Below are 16,263 nucleotides of genomic sequence, written 5' to 3' on the forward strand. Positions count from 1 at the left end.
GCACTGGCCTTCCGTAATATAGTATACTGTATATGAAGACAAGTACATGTGTATGTGTCACAAACACAGCATATGCACACACACAGACTGTCAATCACACTGCAGCGTTTCAGCCTGCTGCCTCATTATTCCAGATGTTGGAAATGTGTTGGATACACTGATATCAGATAAGCCAATCTGGGTATTTTGGCTCTCAAGTGAGCATGCTGATTCAGGATCCTAGAGTTCTGTCTACCATGTTGTGCACATGTCCTGTAATTTGTCTCCTATCTGATTGGCAAGCAGGGTGTTATTCAGTGCTACTGGAGACCAGAGCTGGAAGTCAGTCAAGCCAGTCCGGGCCACAGCTTACGTTGGTTTATAACCGGGGGAGGATTTCTTGTTAAGCCAGGCACTGTGTTATTGCAGTTCTGTGCTGCTTGGTTGGACCTCCGATGACTTGGGTGGGTTTTGTTGGTACAGGTAAGACAGGAATGGAGAAGGGGGGGTAGGGGGTTGCAGGGGCATCGTATGGATCATGAAAACAGACATGCAGACTGAGCCGGAGAGGGTGAGAGTAGGCGCAGCAGGCAATGTGCGAGGAAGCGTAGCACTATGCTCAGCGCCCTTCCCTTGCTCTCAGTGCCAGGGCATTCCACAGTCTACCTCCCCTCCCTGCCTCCATGACAGAATGATAGATCTGCTTTATCTGCAGATGAATTTATAATACATAGCTGGGCATGGAGAGAGGGGCAAGGGGATAGGGAAGGACAGGCAGGAGGATGTGGAGAGGCAAAAAGGGAGTAAAGGGGATGGATGATGGTACACGTGGCTTCGCACTTCTGGACAATTTGGCACACCACCCGCCCTTCATTCCTGTTGAAATTCAGGCCGGCAAAGGAAGGGGAGGGCCTGTGGCTGGAGGAATAGAAAGGCATATGGATAGCTTTGCTTTTTTCGTCTGTCTCTTTGTAGTCAAATAGTCTCACTTTCTCAGATTTAAGAACGTTGTTCTGTATCTTTTTTTATTCTTAAAACACCGTTTCTTGCCAGTTGCAAGGCTTGTCAGTTGGTCTGATGTCTTTATTTCATAAACTTCATTCAGTCACTCAAAAAAAGATGTTTGTCAGCGGTGAATGTAGTGGAAAGTTTAATTTGATTGGTGGCGTAACAGAGGATGAAGTGATAGAGGCGAACAGGAAATGAGTCAGAGGCAGAGACTCTGTGGGATTGGCTGATATTACAGAGAGACTGACCCTCTCAGTCTGGAATCCCAACAGTAACAAAGAAAAGTAACCTGACAAAGACGTGAGGAAACTTCTAAATTATTTCACATAGTGTTTATTTACTCCTTTAGTATTGGCAGTAATATAGGTAAAGCATTGGGGTTATCTTGGTTGTATGAAATTAATGGGTTAAATTTGCATTAGGACAACAGTATTATAACAACTACTTCACCGGTCTTATAGAGTGGGCTTCCTCCGGGTCTAAGAAGTGAAGCCAATGTGGAAGTGGCTTAAACTTTCATTATTTCTAATAGCCAGCAGGGGGCGACTCCTCTGGTTGCAAAAAGAAGTCTGATTGTATAGAAGTCTATGAGATAATGACCCTACTTCTCACTTGATTTATTAACTCAGTAAACATTGTAAACATGAGTTCATGGTCTCAATCTCTAGTTTCAAGTCTTCTTCAATACAGCATGATGTTTATTTAGTAAATTAGGTGTGTTGTCTGTGGTTTCATCTTACAACTTTAACCCTTTCACAGTGTGTTTTATGTTCATGAAAGTTAATTATAACTTTTTTAGTCAACTAAAAATGTCTTATTCAGCGTACGGTTGTGATTAGCTCCACCATCTTGTCGTTGCAAAAAAACAACATGGCAATGGCCAAATACCAATATGGCGACGGCCAAAATGTCAAACTTGAGGCTTCAAAACCGTAGTCCACAAACCAATGGGTAATGTCACGGTGACTGCGTCCACTTCTTACATATAGTCTATGGTCTTATAGCATAAAAATGTTTGTTGTGTTTTAATCATCAACCTGGGCACAAGCCGAGTAACTATCCTCACCAGAAAAACGTCAGCATTGCTTGTTTGTTCAAATGCTTAATACTACCTATTTATGTCTTCCTGGCAGTACATGTGTGCTCACACAAAACTTACTAATTTGACTTACTGAAAACTACTGATTTTTATTTGCGTAACCTTAGCCAGAGAGGTGCTGGATCAGAAAACACTATGACTGAACAGCCAGCCAGTTTTTGAAGACACAGACAAACAACCAATTTTGGACTTTTCAGACAACTGTCTATGATTAGAGAAACAATTTAAAAAGCTTGGTATTTTCTTGTCTTTTTGGCTCCTGCCACAGAAATTCAGCAGTGTGTTGCTATTAGCAGCTGGAGACAAAGCTGGTTTCATTGTAAGTGAATAAAAAGCAAATCTGGGGGTATTTAAGCTGATGAAATACAATAAACCCACCATTAGGCTGTGATGGGAAACAGGTGAGAGTGAGCCAAAGAGCCATGGCAGCTCCAATACAGTATGATGGACTGGCTACTGATGACCAATGCTGAAATTCTCTCAGTGGGTTGAATTTGCACATAATTTATTATCATTAAGATTTTCATCATTTCTATTGACATTTGAATATTTCGTCTCTGCTGGAAAATCGTATCACCATTATTAGAATCCGCTGTACTGTAACTGTCAGAAGCCGCTGTTCTCTATGGCAAGAAAAAATAGCAGTCATTAATACTAAGATGTTAGGTGGACTATTGGTAAAAATCCCTGGAACCCCTCTAAGCTACCAAAATGGTACATTGTTAAATTTACATATACTAACTTAATTATTACTATTGGGAATACATTATATCAGGAATACATAGGAATAATATGGTTTTAGTTTTGGGGTGTGGTTGCTGTAATTGCTGTTTTCCTATCTACAAAGATTTCTCTTTTTGTGCTGATTATATTTTAGCCCTAAATAAAGATTGTTACTCAGTGTTAACATGCAGTCTAACAAGCCCACTCAGGAATTACCAATTTACTTATTTACTTGCTTCAAAGAAAACAACACTACTTGAAAAACTTCAAAGTGGTCATGGATATAAATTAGTAGTGATTACTTTGCGTTCTGTAGGGACAAGTGACGATTAAAAGCTATATATACTGTAGATGCATTTTGATTTTGTCTGTTAAAGTTCGAAGGTTTGAAAGGAAAATATATGTTGCATGGACTTGGTTTTGACTATTTGGATTTTCACAAGAAATGATAGGGATGGCAATTACCAGTATTCAACCTCAGGGTCCTCCAGCCCGTAATCAAGACCATGTTTTGCAAAAAAAAAAAAAAGATTAAATTACCAAAATGTTTTAAAATTCAAATACAAAGTGATTAAAAAAAGTTCCTACCACAAAATTATTACAAGGTGTTGTAGAAACAATATTGTATTGTGGTTGGGGTGCATTTTCTAATTTACTATTTACCAATGCTTTACTCTAACTTTAATTCTTTTTAGTATCATTGCCTGGAACTTTGAAATAATTTATCTTGTAGTTCTTGATACTGTAATTGAATTTGTGGTGTTTTTCACAGTGGAATAATGTAATATTCCCACAATCTCACTCCCTCACTGTATTGTGTATGTTCCAACGAATTTATGAGTTTGTTAGAGTCTGGACTCCATCTGCTCATCTGATGCATGATAATACAAAATCCCATGATGCTTTTAAGTTGGAATTCACAATCGCAGAAAATGTTAATAACACGTGTATTTTATTGAATTGAAAAAAAAAACGAGGAAGAGATAAAAAGCTGAAACTGCATATTCAATTGCCTCAATTTCATTGAATGAACTATACAGAAGCTGAACTATACCGTCTTGAATCTGCAACCTCTGCATTCCCTGTTGTATATCAACAAATGTGAAAAGTGTGTGCCCTCACTCAATTATTGAACATTTGAAGAAGTGAACCAGATAGCAGTTTTAGGTATGATTTGCTTTTTAACAGCATTTGCTTTATCATACCAATCTCACACTCCACTCATTCTTTTCGGTCTCTCTTTCTTGTGCAATGGAAGCCTGAGATATACAGTATATTTTTGTTAAAGTGGCACATCATTGAAGGACAGTTGAGTAAATGTAATTACACACATAAGGGTCAATAAAGCAATCTGTCTACCACTGATGACGGGTTTACACTGAAATACAAGTATTTTGGCTCGTAGCATTCAGTGTTTAGACATTAACAACTGCAGTAAATACATTATGTCACATTCACAATCTGTCGATAATTAAATATTGCCTTATGTTTCTTTTAATTTAACACATATTGTTGGTGATAAACTGTTGATTTATGCTAACTACCCAATCAGACAGAAAGTTTAGATTTTACCTCTTTGTATAGCGCCAGCAAAACAAACAGCCCATAAAGAATGTGTTTGATAGAGAGCCATTGGTTTGATTTAATTTGATTGGCTCATTGTCAGAGAAAGTGTTGTGTGTTGTCAGAACAAAAGCATCCAACAAGGACAAAGAAACAAAGACAGAGGAACACTTTTATACACACTTTTTTACATAAATGTTGGTCTCAAAAGTTTTCTGGCCAGTGTGGCGCCTGACTGTTATTAAATGAAGACAAACTTGCCTTATATTTGGTGCCCCGGGGGGATTCATTTCACACCCAGTCCACCTGCAGTAGCTTAAAGGTGTCAAATGAAAACTGGATCCGTGAATTGGACAGTGCACAGTTGACCAGACGTAAGCTGTTTCAGGCTTCTTGGCCGTTTAGCAAAACACTTAGTCACTGAGACGCCAAAGATGCTGGTCAGCTCCAGTTTATTGGGCATCGTGAGACACTTCACAGCCATATCCTTAACCGAAAGGCCTATAAAGGTGCTGTTATTGCCTGAGCCTAATTAAAACCTGGTCCTATGTATGTATATTAAACTTACCAACACTCTATTGGGTGTCATTATGCATGACATTATCCTGAAGGTGAAGATTGTGCTGGTGATGCCACACGTCCTTGAGAATGGGTGAACTTGTTATTGCAATAACACAGGGCATTCCTTAGTGTCATTATGGTGAAGCTGCAGTGTATTACGTCCCCATAATCACTTTAAACGGCCTGTTCGAGGGTGTTATGGTTGTTATAAAGCGGAGCGGAAACATTTTCTTTAAGTTGCATACGTGAGAAACACAATTTCCCAACAGTAGATGCCAAAAAAAGGCTAAGGATAGAAACCTGTTTCAACATTTCAAAAGGTAGTTATCAGTGTGGCTGGAGTGTGCCTTTGGTCTCCACTGAGTCCCTTGACTCATCAAACACATACACAAATTAAAAACAAGACTCAGACATACCTACCATTTGGGACATTATTAGAGAAGCACATTAGAATTAAAAAAGGGAAGGTCTTTTTATATTTGTTCAAAATCCCCCAAAGCACCCAAATAATTAATGTAAGATTCAAATTATTAAAATGAAAAAAAACAACAACCCTGCAACTTTTGTAAACTTCATAATGTACCCTCTGAAGCAATAACATTTAAGTACTTTAATGTATGGTATGTGTCGTAAAACCCCAGCGTTTCACTCAATGCAGTATGTTCAGAAATATGTTTGTCACTGTATGTGAGTTATGATGAGTAGAGTCTTTTTTTCCTGTCGGAGTGATCCATAATTATATAGGCTGTATTTTAAACAGTACAACTCACATACACACATCCACAACCAGACATACATTTTCATATTGCACAGACATAGCCACTCAAACACGAGCTAAGCAACGCGCGAGTCCTTGAAAAGACACAACACATGGAGAGAGTGAGTGCAAGAGAGAGAGAGAGAGAGAGAGAGAGAGAGAGAGAAAAGCAAAGAGAACAGATAACAGGAGAGCAGGTAAGGCAATATGTATTAAGATGAGAGCCAAGTAGAAAACAGAGGTAGCGGTGTGTGTGTGTGTGTGTGTGTGTGTGTGTGTGTGTGTGTGTGTGTGTGTGTGTGTGTGTGTGTGTGTGTGTGTGAGTGCGCAGTGCACAGAGGGATGCAGTATATTGGATAAGAACTCTTTGAAAGGGAAACGTACTCCGACAGTGTTAATCTGCTCTGTATCTGTATTCTACTGTCATGCTCTCCGCTCTCATCCTATCCTCTCATTACCTCTGTTAATCTGTCTCTACTCAACCCGTCCTACACCTCCCCCTCCTCTCTCCACTTCTTTTTTTCTCTCCCAGGCATCCCAGACACTTTCATTTCCATTTCACACACAGTGATTTTTATCTTTTTTTCTTTATCGCTTTCCATCATATTTTGACGAGACATTTGTTTGTCTCTGGCTTTTTTTTTTTACTGGGGTCAACCATCAGGAAGAGATGAATCATACTTCCACGATGGACACTGCTTACTTGTCTTCGCTGTGCGTCATCAGACTTTAGTCTGCAGGGGTCACTGAGGGCGTCTGTGTTTCTACACAGGGATGGCTAGATATGAAAACGTGAAAATGACCACACTTAGGGTTTAGGTAGTTGTGTCTAAACGGTCTTAACTTCATTGCTCTCCAAAACTCTTTTTCCTGTCCAGACACCCATGTGAGGACAGTGTTCAAATTTACCCCCTTTGGGGCCCGTTTACTAAAAGTTGAATCTTACATGAATTATTTAGGCACTTTGGGGGATTTTGAACAAATATAAAAATACTTTATCTTTTTTAATTACAATGTGTCTCCACACATATGATTTAGGTTGTTGTGTCTAAGAAGTTGTAACTTCATTGTTCTCCAAAACCTCAGTTTTTCCTGTCCAGACATCCATGTGGGGACCGTGTTCAGATGTATCCACTTCGGGGACCGTTTACTAAAAGTTTGCTTTTGCGTGTGAACAATGCTGGCCAAGGGTGGACAGAAGGTGCAAACAGCGAAAAACATGTGTTTTCAGATTACGTCAGCCTAGTGAGATTGTGACCTTAAAGGAACAGATCCAACATTTTCTCCTCTGATATTGATTCACTTAAGGTATCTCCCACAATTACCAATCATATAGCAGTGCTCTCTTTCCCCCAAATCTAAAAAATCTGTATATGAATGTAACTGTGGCGAAAACAGAATTTTATGACACTGATTTAGAAACAGTTTTAAGGTGGATTGTTCATGTCACTTAATAACATCAGTGCATGGTCTTGAAGATCCAATCAGTAGGTTTACCATATATATTAGAGGTATATATCTTAGACTGTATATAAATATGGACGACGTGTCTCCACTTCCTCCCACTCTATAAAAGTGAAGCCAAAATATCCCAGGAGCTGCCATCTTGAGATTTTGACGTCATTTGGAGCCAGAGTCTGCACAGTAGTTACCGGGCGGTGGAGCTGTGGTATCGAGGTCCCGCCCACACACCCGTCTGAACCAATCACGAGCCAAGCATGGCCTCAGCTTGTTAACGAGAGAGAATCACAGCTGGCAATCATGACATCTCACACCCTTTTTATAGCATTAAATAACTAACTAAATCAAACTTATCAGAAAAATAAACACTTTGAACATACATCAGCGTGATAAGAAGAACCTAAAAAATGTATGTGACGTGTACTTTGACTTTTTAGTTTGGTTCATGTCCCATCCGCTAACATGGCCTACACTGCAGCCATCCACCAGGGGGCAATCAAGATGTTTTGGCTTCGTTTTTGGGGCGCTGTCATATCGTCCATCTTTATATACAGTCTACGGTATATACAAATATAATTTAAACATTTGAGGTATAAAAAGACAATCGGGATGTTTCTCAACATATACTATTGTATAATATGGTCAAGGTTTACTTCAGTGTTTGCAAACATCACTGATGTAAACAGAACTTTAACAACATCAGATTTTATTGTTGTTGCTTACTGTTAATCCGCAAAATGGAAGCTCGTTATCCATCTTGCTAAGGTTAGCACTGATTCCCACTAGACTTTACGCAATCTGGAGAACACTTACATACTGCAGTGGGCCACTGTCACTCCAGAAAAAATAAATTGAAATCAAATATCAATTACATACTCTACATTATGTTTGGGCAAAACGTTTATTTCTTTTGAATTGTGCCTTTAAAGTGCCTGTGTGTGTATATGAGTATCCTCTGAGCTGTTTTTGTAAAGTGATGTTATTGGTGTAAGAGATGCTCAAAACCATTAGTGTTAGCAAGTGGGTGTACTCCTTCCAACTGTTATCATCTATCTCTCTGCAGATCCATTTATAGAATATGTATTTTGGGCCTAACTAAATAAGATATACCATATCTGATTTCTCAAACAGCTTGGCCAAGACGGGTCATTATGAAAGGAGGTTTTTTTACAGTAGTGCCATGAAGTGAGAAGTGAACACACAGCCAGCAGCCATTAACTTTGTCTGGCTCTATTCATGAGCGTGGCCTCCCTTGAAACGTCTCCTCTAAATGTCTCTCTGTCCTCAGAGAGGCCACCATTTCTACATCCATCTGTGGATACGCTGCCTCAGCACAGACACACAAACACACGCACATCCATCTTTAAACGCGCTGCATCAGCATGGAGACATGACACAACAGCATCAGAGCCAAAATACATACAAGGGCATTCAGGAATAGCCTCTCGCCACATCGTCTCGCTTTCACCTTTTGGCACCCGTCATTCTTTCACTTTAAATCCTCCACTTACCGAACCACATGCAAATTTCTCTCCAAATAGGACTGAGTTAGTTTTCTCACATTACGCATGTGATTTCGTACGAGGCTTGAGGGCCCTGGACGTTTAGGCAATCTGAAGGTAATATCAGCATCTCTGCGTGCTGAGTCGTGATGTCCCACTGCTATTGCTGCTCATGCTGCTGCTGCTGTTGTGAACAGAATATCTAATCAGTTATGGCCTGATCCATTCCTGTTAAGTCTGTCTCGCCCTCCCTTTCCATCTCACCCATCTGACCCCCCGTTTTTCTCCAAGTACGCCGTTCACCTCCCCTTCTCCCACACACACACACACTTGTTTTTCTACCTCTTCCGACTGCTTTTAAAGCACACCATTTGTGATTCTTTGAGAGTGATGCGGTAAAACAAACATTTAAATTAGACTGCAGACAAGTAAGGTGTGAGGGGGTGGAGGGAGAAGTAGATGGAGAGTGGGAGCAACCGAGCATTAATTCACTCCGGGACAGCGAGTCGTCTGCCAACTTGTTCTCCCGCTGTTGTCATTTGGCAGCGCCGTAAGTCTGTCTACCCTGTCTTGCTTTCCCTCCATCCCCTCCTCTTCTTTCCCCTCTATCTGTCACTGACCCTCTGCTCTTCATCTGATCTCAGGAGTTCAGGTGCAGTTCCAAAAGTGTAATCCTTCACTTTCAACCCTGAACACATAAACACACACATCGACACAAACAGCAAACAAACTGTTACTCTCTACTGCAGTCACACTCACACTCCCACAGTGACACACACACTGATCTCAGTAAAGCAGAGAGAGTCCTGAAATCATGAGCATTCAACTCAGGTAGGTAATCACGTTGGAGTGGCTTTGGTGCCTGGTTAATGGTATTGCAGGCTGCAACAGACAGGAATTTGGAGGCTGGGCAAGTCGCTCACCGATGTGTTATTGGGCATTTTGAATTGATTACGTGCGCGTGTGCCATTATGGAAGCCATTGCACGATAGCTCTCAAATCATGACGTAATGGAATAGAGAAAATAATTAAAATGGGACAGGAGAGAGCTTAGATGATCAAAGTGAATCCAAAGGGCAGACGTACTGCTATTTTGTAATTAAACGTATGGGCCAGCATGGTGGTGCAGTGGTTAGCACTGTGTCTTTACAGTGTTCGAATCCAGAACCAACTGCACGGCTGTGTGACGTTTACATGTTTCCTCCTACAGTCAGGTTAGGTTAGGTTAGGTTTGATTGCGAGTGTGAATTGTTGTATGTCTATGTCATAGACTGTATGTGGAAGTTGTCACCGTGATGTCACCCATTAGTTTGTGGACTGCCATTTTGAAGCCTTGAGTTCGGCATTTTGGCCATCGCCATGTTGGCTTTTTGCAACCAGAAGTGAAACAAGAGGGTGAAGCTAAGTACAACCGAACGCTAAATATGACATTTGTAGGTGACCAAAAAGGTTATAATTAACTTTCATGAATTGAAAGCACACTGTGAAAAGTTCAAAGACAAAAAACGTGGACAACTCCCAGACCGGAAAACTCCGTGGTAGCGACCTGTCAATCACAAGGTAGCCACACCCTAAAGCATACCCTGCAGAGGAGTCGCCCCCTGCTGGCTATTAGAAATAATGCAAGTTTAAGGCACTACAGCATTGGCTTCCCTTTTGCCCTCTGGTCTATATATTTTAACCTTGTGGGAGACTCGCAGCATGGCTCTAGGGATGACAAAGTCAGCCTGTCAAAAAATTAAAAATATTGGTCCAGACTGAAATAACTGTTGGATAAAAGAAAAAAGACAGATGGATTGCCATGATATTTTACACAAAGATCCCCGGTCCAAGAGGATGAATCCTCCTGACTTTTGTGATCCCCGGATTTATAATCAAGTGCCACCACGAGGTTGACGCAACTGGATGGATTGTCATGAAATTTTAGTACCTTAGGTGATCCCTTAACTGTTGTTACAGCGCATGCCACATTACCGCAACGTCCCGGGTATACCTCTCCCTCCCACCATTTCCAGTGTCTGTCTCTACACTGTCAAATAACGACAACATGTCCTTATTTGACAGTGTAGAGACAGATAAATGAAGGCAAAATTGCTAGAGGGAACCAAGACTTGTGTTTGGTTATGTTCAGGGACTTGCACTTGGTTAGGATTAGGGAACGATTGGGGTTGAAATATTGAAAAAGTCAAAAGTAACTTGAAGTGTTAGACACATGTTAGAACATGTTGTTAGAACATGTTTACTTTATTACCATGTAACTAAAACCACAAACTTCCATAAAGAATCTCTGACTTCTTCTCCTACTGCTCAGCATAATGCAAATATGCTTGCAGATATACAATTTAGCAGGCCCAAGTCCAGCTTTGATTAATGCAACTAATGCAAATCAAAACATTTCAATATTTATACCAGACACATTCATATTTTACATTATAAACGAAATTTAATTTCCAATGTGTAATCTGTAATTTCTGCAAACATTTCTCTGTGCCAAACGACCTCCGTTCCCGAGGGAGTGCGGTAAACAAGGCTCGACAGAGAACGATTCCTGTCTCTGCGTCTGTCATTACCATGTTTGTTGTTTTACTTTTTCCCCCTGCAGTTATAAACATGCATTCATGAATTTACTCATTGCCCCCATCACTCACTCCTTTAATTAGAAAATAATCAGAGTTGGATGAGAGGTTCATTAAATCTCATCCTTGAGAGCCATCAGCCGCAAACACAGGAGTGGGATATTTATCACGCTTATGAAAGGAACTCAGATACCTCCTCTCGCTTCCTATGCCGAGACACGACGTTGGTTAGGAGGACTGAATCAACGGACTTTGACGGAGCAACGGACAACTGGTGAAGCCAAAGAAATAAAGGGTTTTAATGGAAGGGAGCAATAAAATGCGAGAGCGGGAGGGAAGTACAGAAAGCGAGGGAGTGGGAGAAAGGAGGGGGGAAAAAAGAGAGAGAGATCATTAGAGAAGTGCTAATTAACAGAAACCACACTGTTTAGCAGCACTTTGTCTCCATGCAATATTGATCCTTCATGACCATTATGGAGCGGATGTTTTTTTGCTGCTTTCAGCGCGCTCGTTCCCTCTTTCTTTCTACAAAAAGTTAATACATCAACTGTGTATCACCGTCGTACAGCGACCTGTAAAATCCACTTGCTTTGTTTTCGCCCTGAAACACTCGAGTCTGCAGCAGAAGCAAAAATAGCTGCGATATAAATGACCCAAGTAGCCAATTTGGTTGCGGAAATGCCTGCATCTGTAATTGCATCATCATGACATTAAATATGAGGCAAAGAATGTGTCTGCAGAGACAGACAGACAGGAGGCTGGTGTCAGAGTAAGGGGACTGTTGCAGCAATGAAATGGAGTGAAAGGGAGTGAAAGAGTGATGGATGGGTGCAAAGACATCAACTGGTGTAACATGGACAGTGATGGACAGATGGAGAGGAAGGAACAGCAGAAGATGGCGAACGGGCGAGGGGGGGGAAAGTAATGACAGAGGAGGAGAGCGTGGAAGCGAACGGCAGTCGTGTCGGTCGTCTGTTTCGACGCGCGCGAGATTGAAAAATGTCTGTAATATCCCTTTATTGTTATAGTGCATGTTGCAGGGCTTGCTGTTGGACATTGTGATTCTTCAAAAAGGCTTTAACTGGATTACAGCGGTATCAGGCTCAGCCATCAGAGAGAGATACAGCAGCTGTGCAGTGTTGGGTCTGCTGACAGCACTGTCTGTCACCATGCTGTCTCTCACTGCAGCTCATATTTGAAGTCTAGACTGGAACACTTATCGCAAATATGTGATCTGAATGACACCTAGATTACAGTCACATCCTTAGTTTCCATGCAATAACAAATATTGAAGCTTCAATTACATTTTTTCATCTTTTTTATCTGACCTTTACCTCTTTTTAATTCGATTTTGCCTCCGGATACACTATTTTAGTGATACAGTGCGTGGCAGCGGATGAGCCCATTGTGAGAGAGAGGCTTAGGGAAGGTGGCGATCAGCCCCGCTCCGTGCTGAAGTGGTACAAGCCGACTTTGATCAATGTGGATCGATGTGGATGAGTGTGCAGCCGGAAGGCGCTACGTGGTGATGGCCCTCTGCTCTGTCACGGCGCGAGTGTGTGTGTGTGTGTGTGTGTGTGTGGGAGGGAATTAAGACACACTGTGTCATGCTGTTCTACATGATGTATCTCGCCAACAAAACATATCCTTAACCTATAAATGAGTCTGTCTCGGTCCATTCTGTGTCTTTGTCTCTCAATTTGTGCATCTTTATGGTACGGTGCCTGCTGAGTGGTCCTCTGCAGTGGTGAAGCCAAGGTCCTCAGGGGGGGGAAATGTGTTATTTAACTGTATTCTTGGATGGAAAATGTGTAACTTCAGCATGAAAACATCAATAAATTAAGAGATCTTACATCAAATTCTGAAATCTTTTTCATCTAGTTTCTTTTTCTATTGTTGTCTTTGCTTTTTCAATTTTGGAGTCAGGCTTCAATTTGAGGATTTTTACAGCTCTGCAGTTGTTGGTGGTACAAAGGATTACATGCTGTAGCTCTGTATTAGTGTTATATCCCTTTGTTCTCAGTTTTGACGGTCTGTCTTTTAAAAGAGAAGCTGTGCAGTGGCTATGGAGAAAAATTCTGGCCATTCGCCTCGTGTGTGTGTTTGTGACTTGAGCATGTCTGTGCAGTGTGTGTGTGTGCTTGCGGGGGGGTATCATCACTTTATGGAGTAATGAATGCTAATCCTCTCTTATCTGCTTTAACCTCGCGGCAATGACACGAGCTGCTGATGCCAGTACAGTGACACCCTTCGTTGGAGTAGAATAGGAGTGTGTGTGCGAGTGCAAGACGCAAGAAAAGATGTCTCTACCCGCCATCTGACAACCTTCTCTCTTACTCTGCGAGCCGAGAGCTTTAGGGCGTGGTCTTGTGATTACCCGCCACGTCCCCCCATGACTCATCAGAAGTAGAATAGAACAGAACATTCCAGCCCTCTGACTCGTTTCATCAGGAGAAAAAAAGAACAATAATGTTATTTGATACTAAATCCCTCCTGAGATCACTATACTGTTCAAAGCGGGCACATTAAAAAATGTCTGCGCACTCATGCAGCTGCGTCTCGTTGTTCGCGTCCACTCGTGCAGTTTTCACACACCGCGGGCAGCGCCGTGCCCGCTGCCAACCGGCGTCTTTTTTGTTTTCACATTGGAGTCACTTAGCGGAGCTGCTAAAGATCACAGCACAAACCAGAGGCAGCTGCCAGTCTCTGTCAGCGAGCATCTTTTGTTCATTCACAGCTTCATCTTCTCCCTTTTTTCATTTCGCCCATCTCATGATGAACACTTAATGACAATGGCTGTGAAGCAATCTAAGGAGAGCTGGAAAATAGGGGAAGATCAAGATATGAAAAACGGGGGGAGGTTTGATGTAAAAAAAAAAAAAAAAGAAGAAGAAAGAGGTCTATTCCCAGCCGCCAGTGAGGCCCATATATCTGCAGAATGAGCGTTACAAAGATGGGCAGAAAATAATTAGGCCTAAAAGCTGTTGAATCCTGTGTGCCCGTTCACCAGTCTTCCATTAAGACTGTTTTAATGGGTCTGCTCTCTGCCTGCCTCCTTGGCACAGTGAATGGGAGATATAACTGAATTAAACTAAACTTTAGAGATTGTAAATAGAGAACGCTTAGGCAGAGAATGAAGGAGAGATGGAGGCAGAAAAGAAAAAAAAAGATGAACAGATAGAGGATGGAGGAAGAGGGTTAATTGAAAGAGAAATAGAGAAGAAGGGCCAGATCTCAAGGGCTGAGGCTCTCTCTCTCTCTACATCACTATCTGTGTGAGTGTGTGTGCTGGTGAATGTGTGTGTTTGAGGGGAGATAGATAGTGTCGTGGACCTAATAAGAACAAAGCTAATTAGAGACTTTGCCTTACACAGTTCGACAATGGTGTTCCCACAGGAGCCGGGACAACACTTGCCACCTATACGGCACCCTCCAGGGAGAGAGACACACACTGTGCAAACTTTGTAATTTTCACTATTTTAATCCTCCGTTTCAAGCTGGTTTTTACAAAGCGAACCAAAAAATGAACAAGTCAGGCTATGTGACAGCAGCCGGGTCAGTGAAAGGAGCACAGTGAGCAAAGATGAAAAGGAGCCTCTGCTGCTGACTCGGTGACTTTGACATCTAATCCCTTTACCGCCAACTTTATTTCTTTTAAATGCTAATTGTGACGCCCTTGGATGGAGCCAGCCCCACGCCCCATGTGACTGACCCCTTTTGGTGTGTTGCATGTATGTAAAGTAGTATGTGTGGTATACACTGTGGCCCTGTTCAGACCTGGTATTGACATGCTTCCTGAGTGATCGCATCACAAGTGGACAGCTCTGAGTACAGGTGTGGATGCACTCGAGACGCATTGAGATCTGATCGCTCAGACCACATTCAGGTGGTCTGAGCCACATATGGCCACATTCTTTTAGCAGTGTGTACGCAAATGTGTCCTGGGCCACATTGAAGGACTGCCTTATTGTTACCATCAAATCGGAGATACAGGGTTCTACGATTTAATAAGGCTAGACTGAAGCACTCTTTTGTACACCAGTCAATCCTAAAACTAAATATGGAGCCTAATTCCAGATCAAATGTACATTGAAGGGCCCTGAATATCGTCCTCTGTGATTGTAATGTTTAAATGTATGTATCCTTGTTTCTTGTCTTTGTCCTTTCTGTGATGTTGCAAATGGAGCTGCTGTGATGCAAAACAAATTTCAGACCTGTCTGACAATGAAGTATTATCGTATTATCATATTATCGTATCGTACTTAACTGACGCCCGCTGGGATCTGCCGGGTCTCACTGCGCTCCTCAGGTGAATAGACAGGCAGACGCAAGCGCTTGTCTACATAATCTACAGACTATGAGACTATAGGCACAGGAAGTGCATTATTATCATACTGTCAGAGATGGGTCTGTGTTTTGGTTCCGGTGCTTTTGCATGGAGCTGATATCCACTGGCAAGCTCGCTATTTCGCCCGCCTGGTCTCTAGCCGTCATCCCCGGCTCTCTGAAGCTCTGTACCCCGCTGTTGCCTGGCAAAGGCAATGGTGCCGGCGGACTGCTGGTACAATAACCTTATATTTTAATGTTAGTAAAATGTACATGAATTCACGAATATGTAGGATATTACTACTGACATTCACGTAATACTACGTCACAACGTCTGCTGTATTAGTCATGTGTTTACTACGTGTTTATTTGCGTATAGAGCGGGGAAGTGAGATTGGATTATGAGTGGTCACTCAAGATGCATGTGGAGACACATTCTATTTCCAGGTGTGAACAGATGTACTTAAAGCTGTCCTCTTGTGATCCGGTCACTGAGGACGCATGTTAATGCCAGGTCTGAACAGGGCCTGTGTGAGATTGGCCCAGATGCCGACATGTCGCCTATCTCACTTCCAGGTGTCCATCATGTCCTTTTGGACAGCGAAGTGTGAGGCAGGTTAGATTGGCAGGTTTTATTTCTTGTTTATTTTATTTTAGTCAAACTCTGAGTTAGGAGTCTTTTTTTGGTTGCATTTATCTATTTGATTT

At 41.8% G+C, this 16,263-nt stretch overlaps 1 protein-coding gene across 13 annotated transcripts in view; it reads left to right on the plus strand.

Annotated features, from left to right (window-relative positions):
* Positions 1–16,263, plus strand: part of LOC141771707 (muscleblind-like protein 1) — an 80,419-nt gene that overhangs the window by 27,299 nt on the left and 36,857 nt on the right. The window lies entirely within an intron of this gene.

This window comes from Sebastes fasciatus, chromosome 7 (assembly GCF_043250625.1).
Source record: "Sebastes fasciatus isolate fSebFas1 chromosome 7, fSebFas1.pri, whole genome shotgun sequence".
Taxonomy (NCBI): domain Eukaryota; kingdom Metazoa; phylum Chordata; class Actinopteri; order Perciformes; family Sebastidae; genus Sebastes; species Sebastes fasciatus.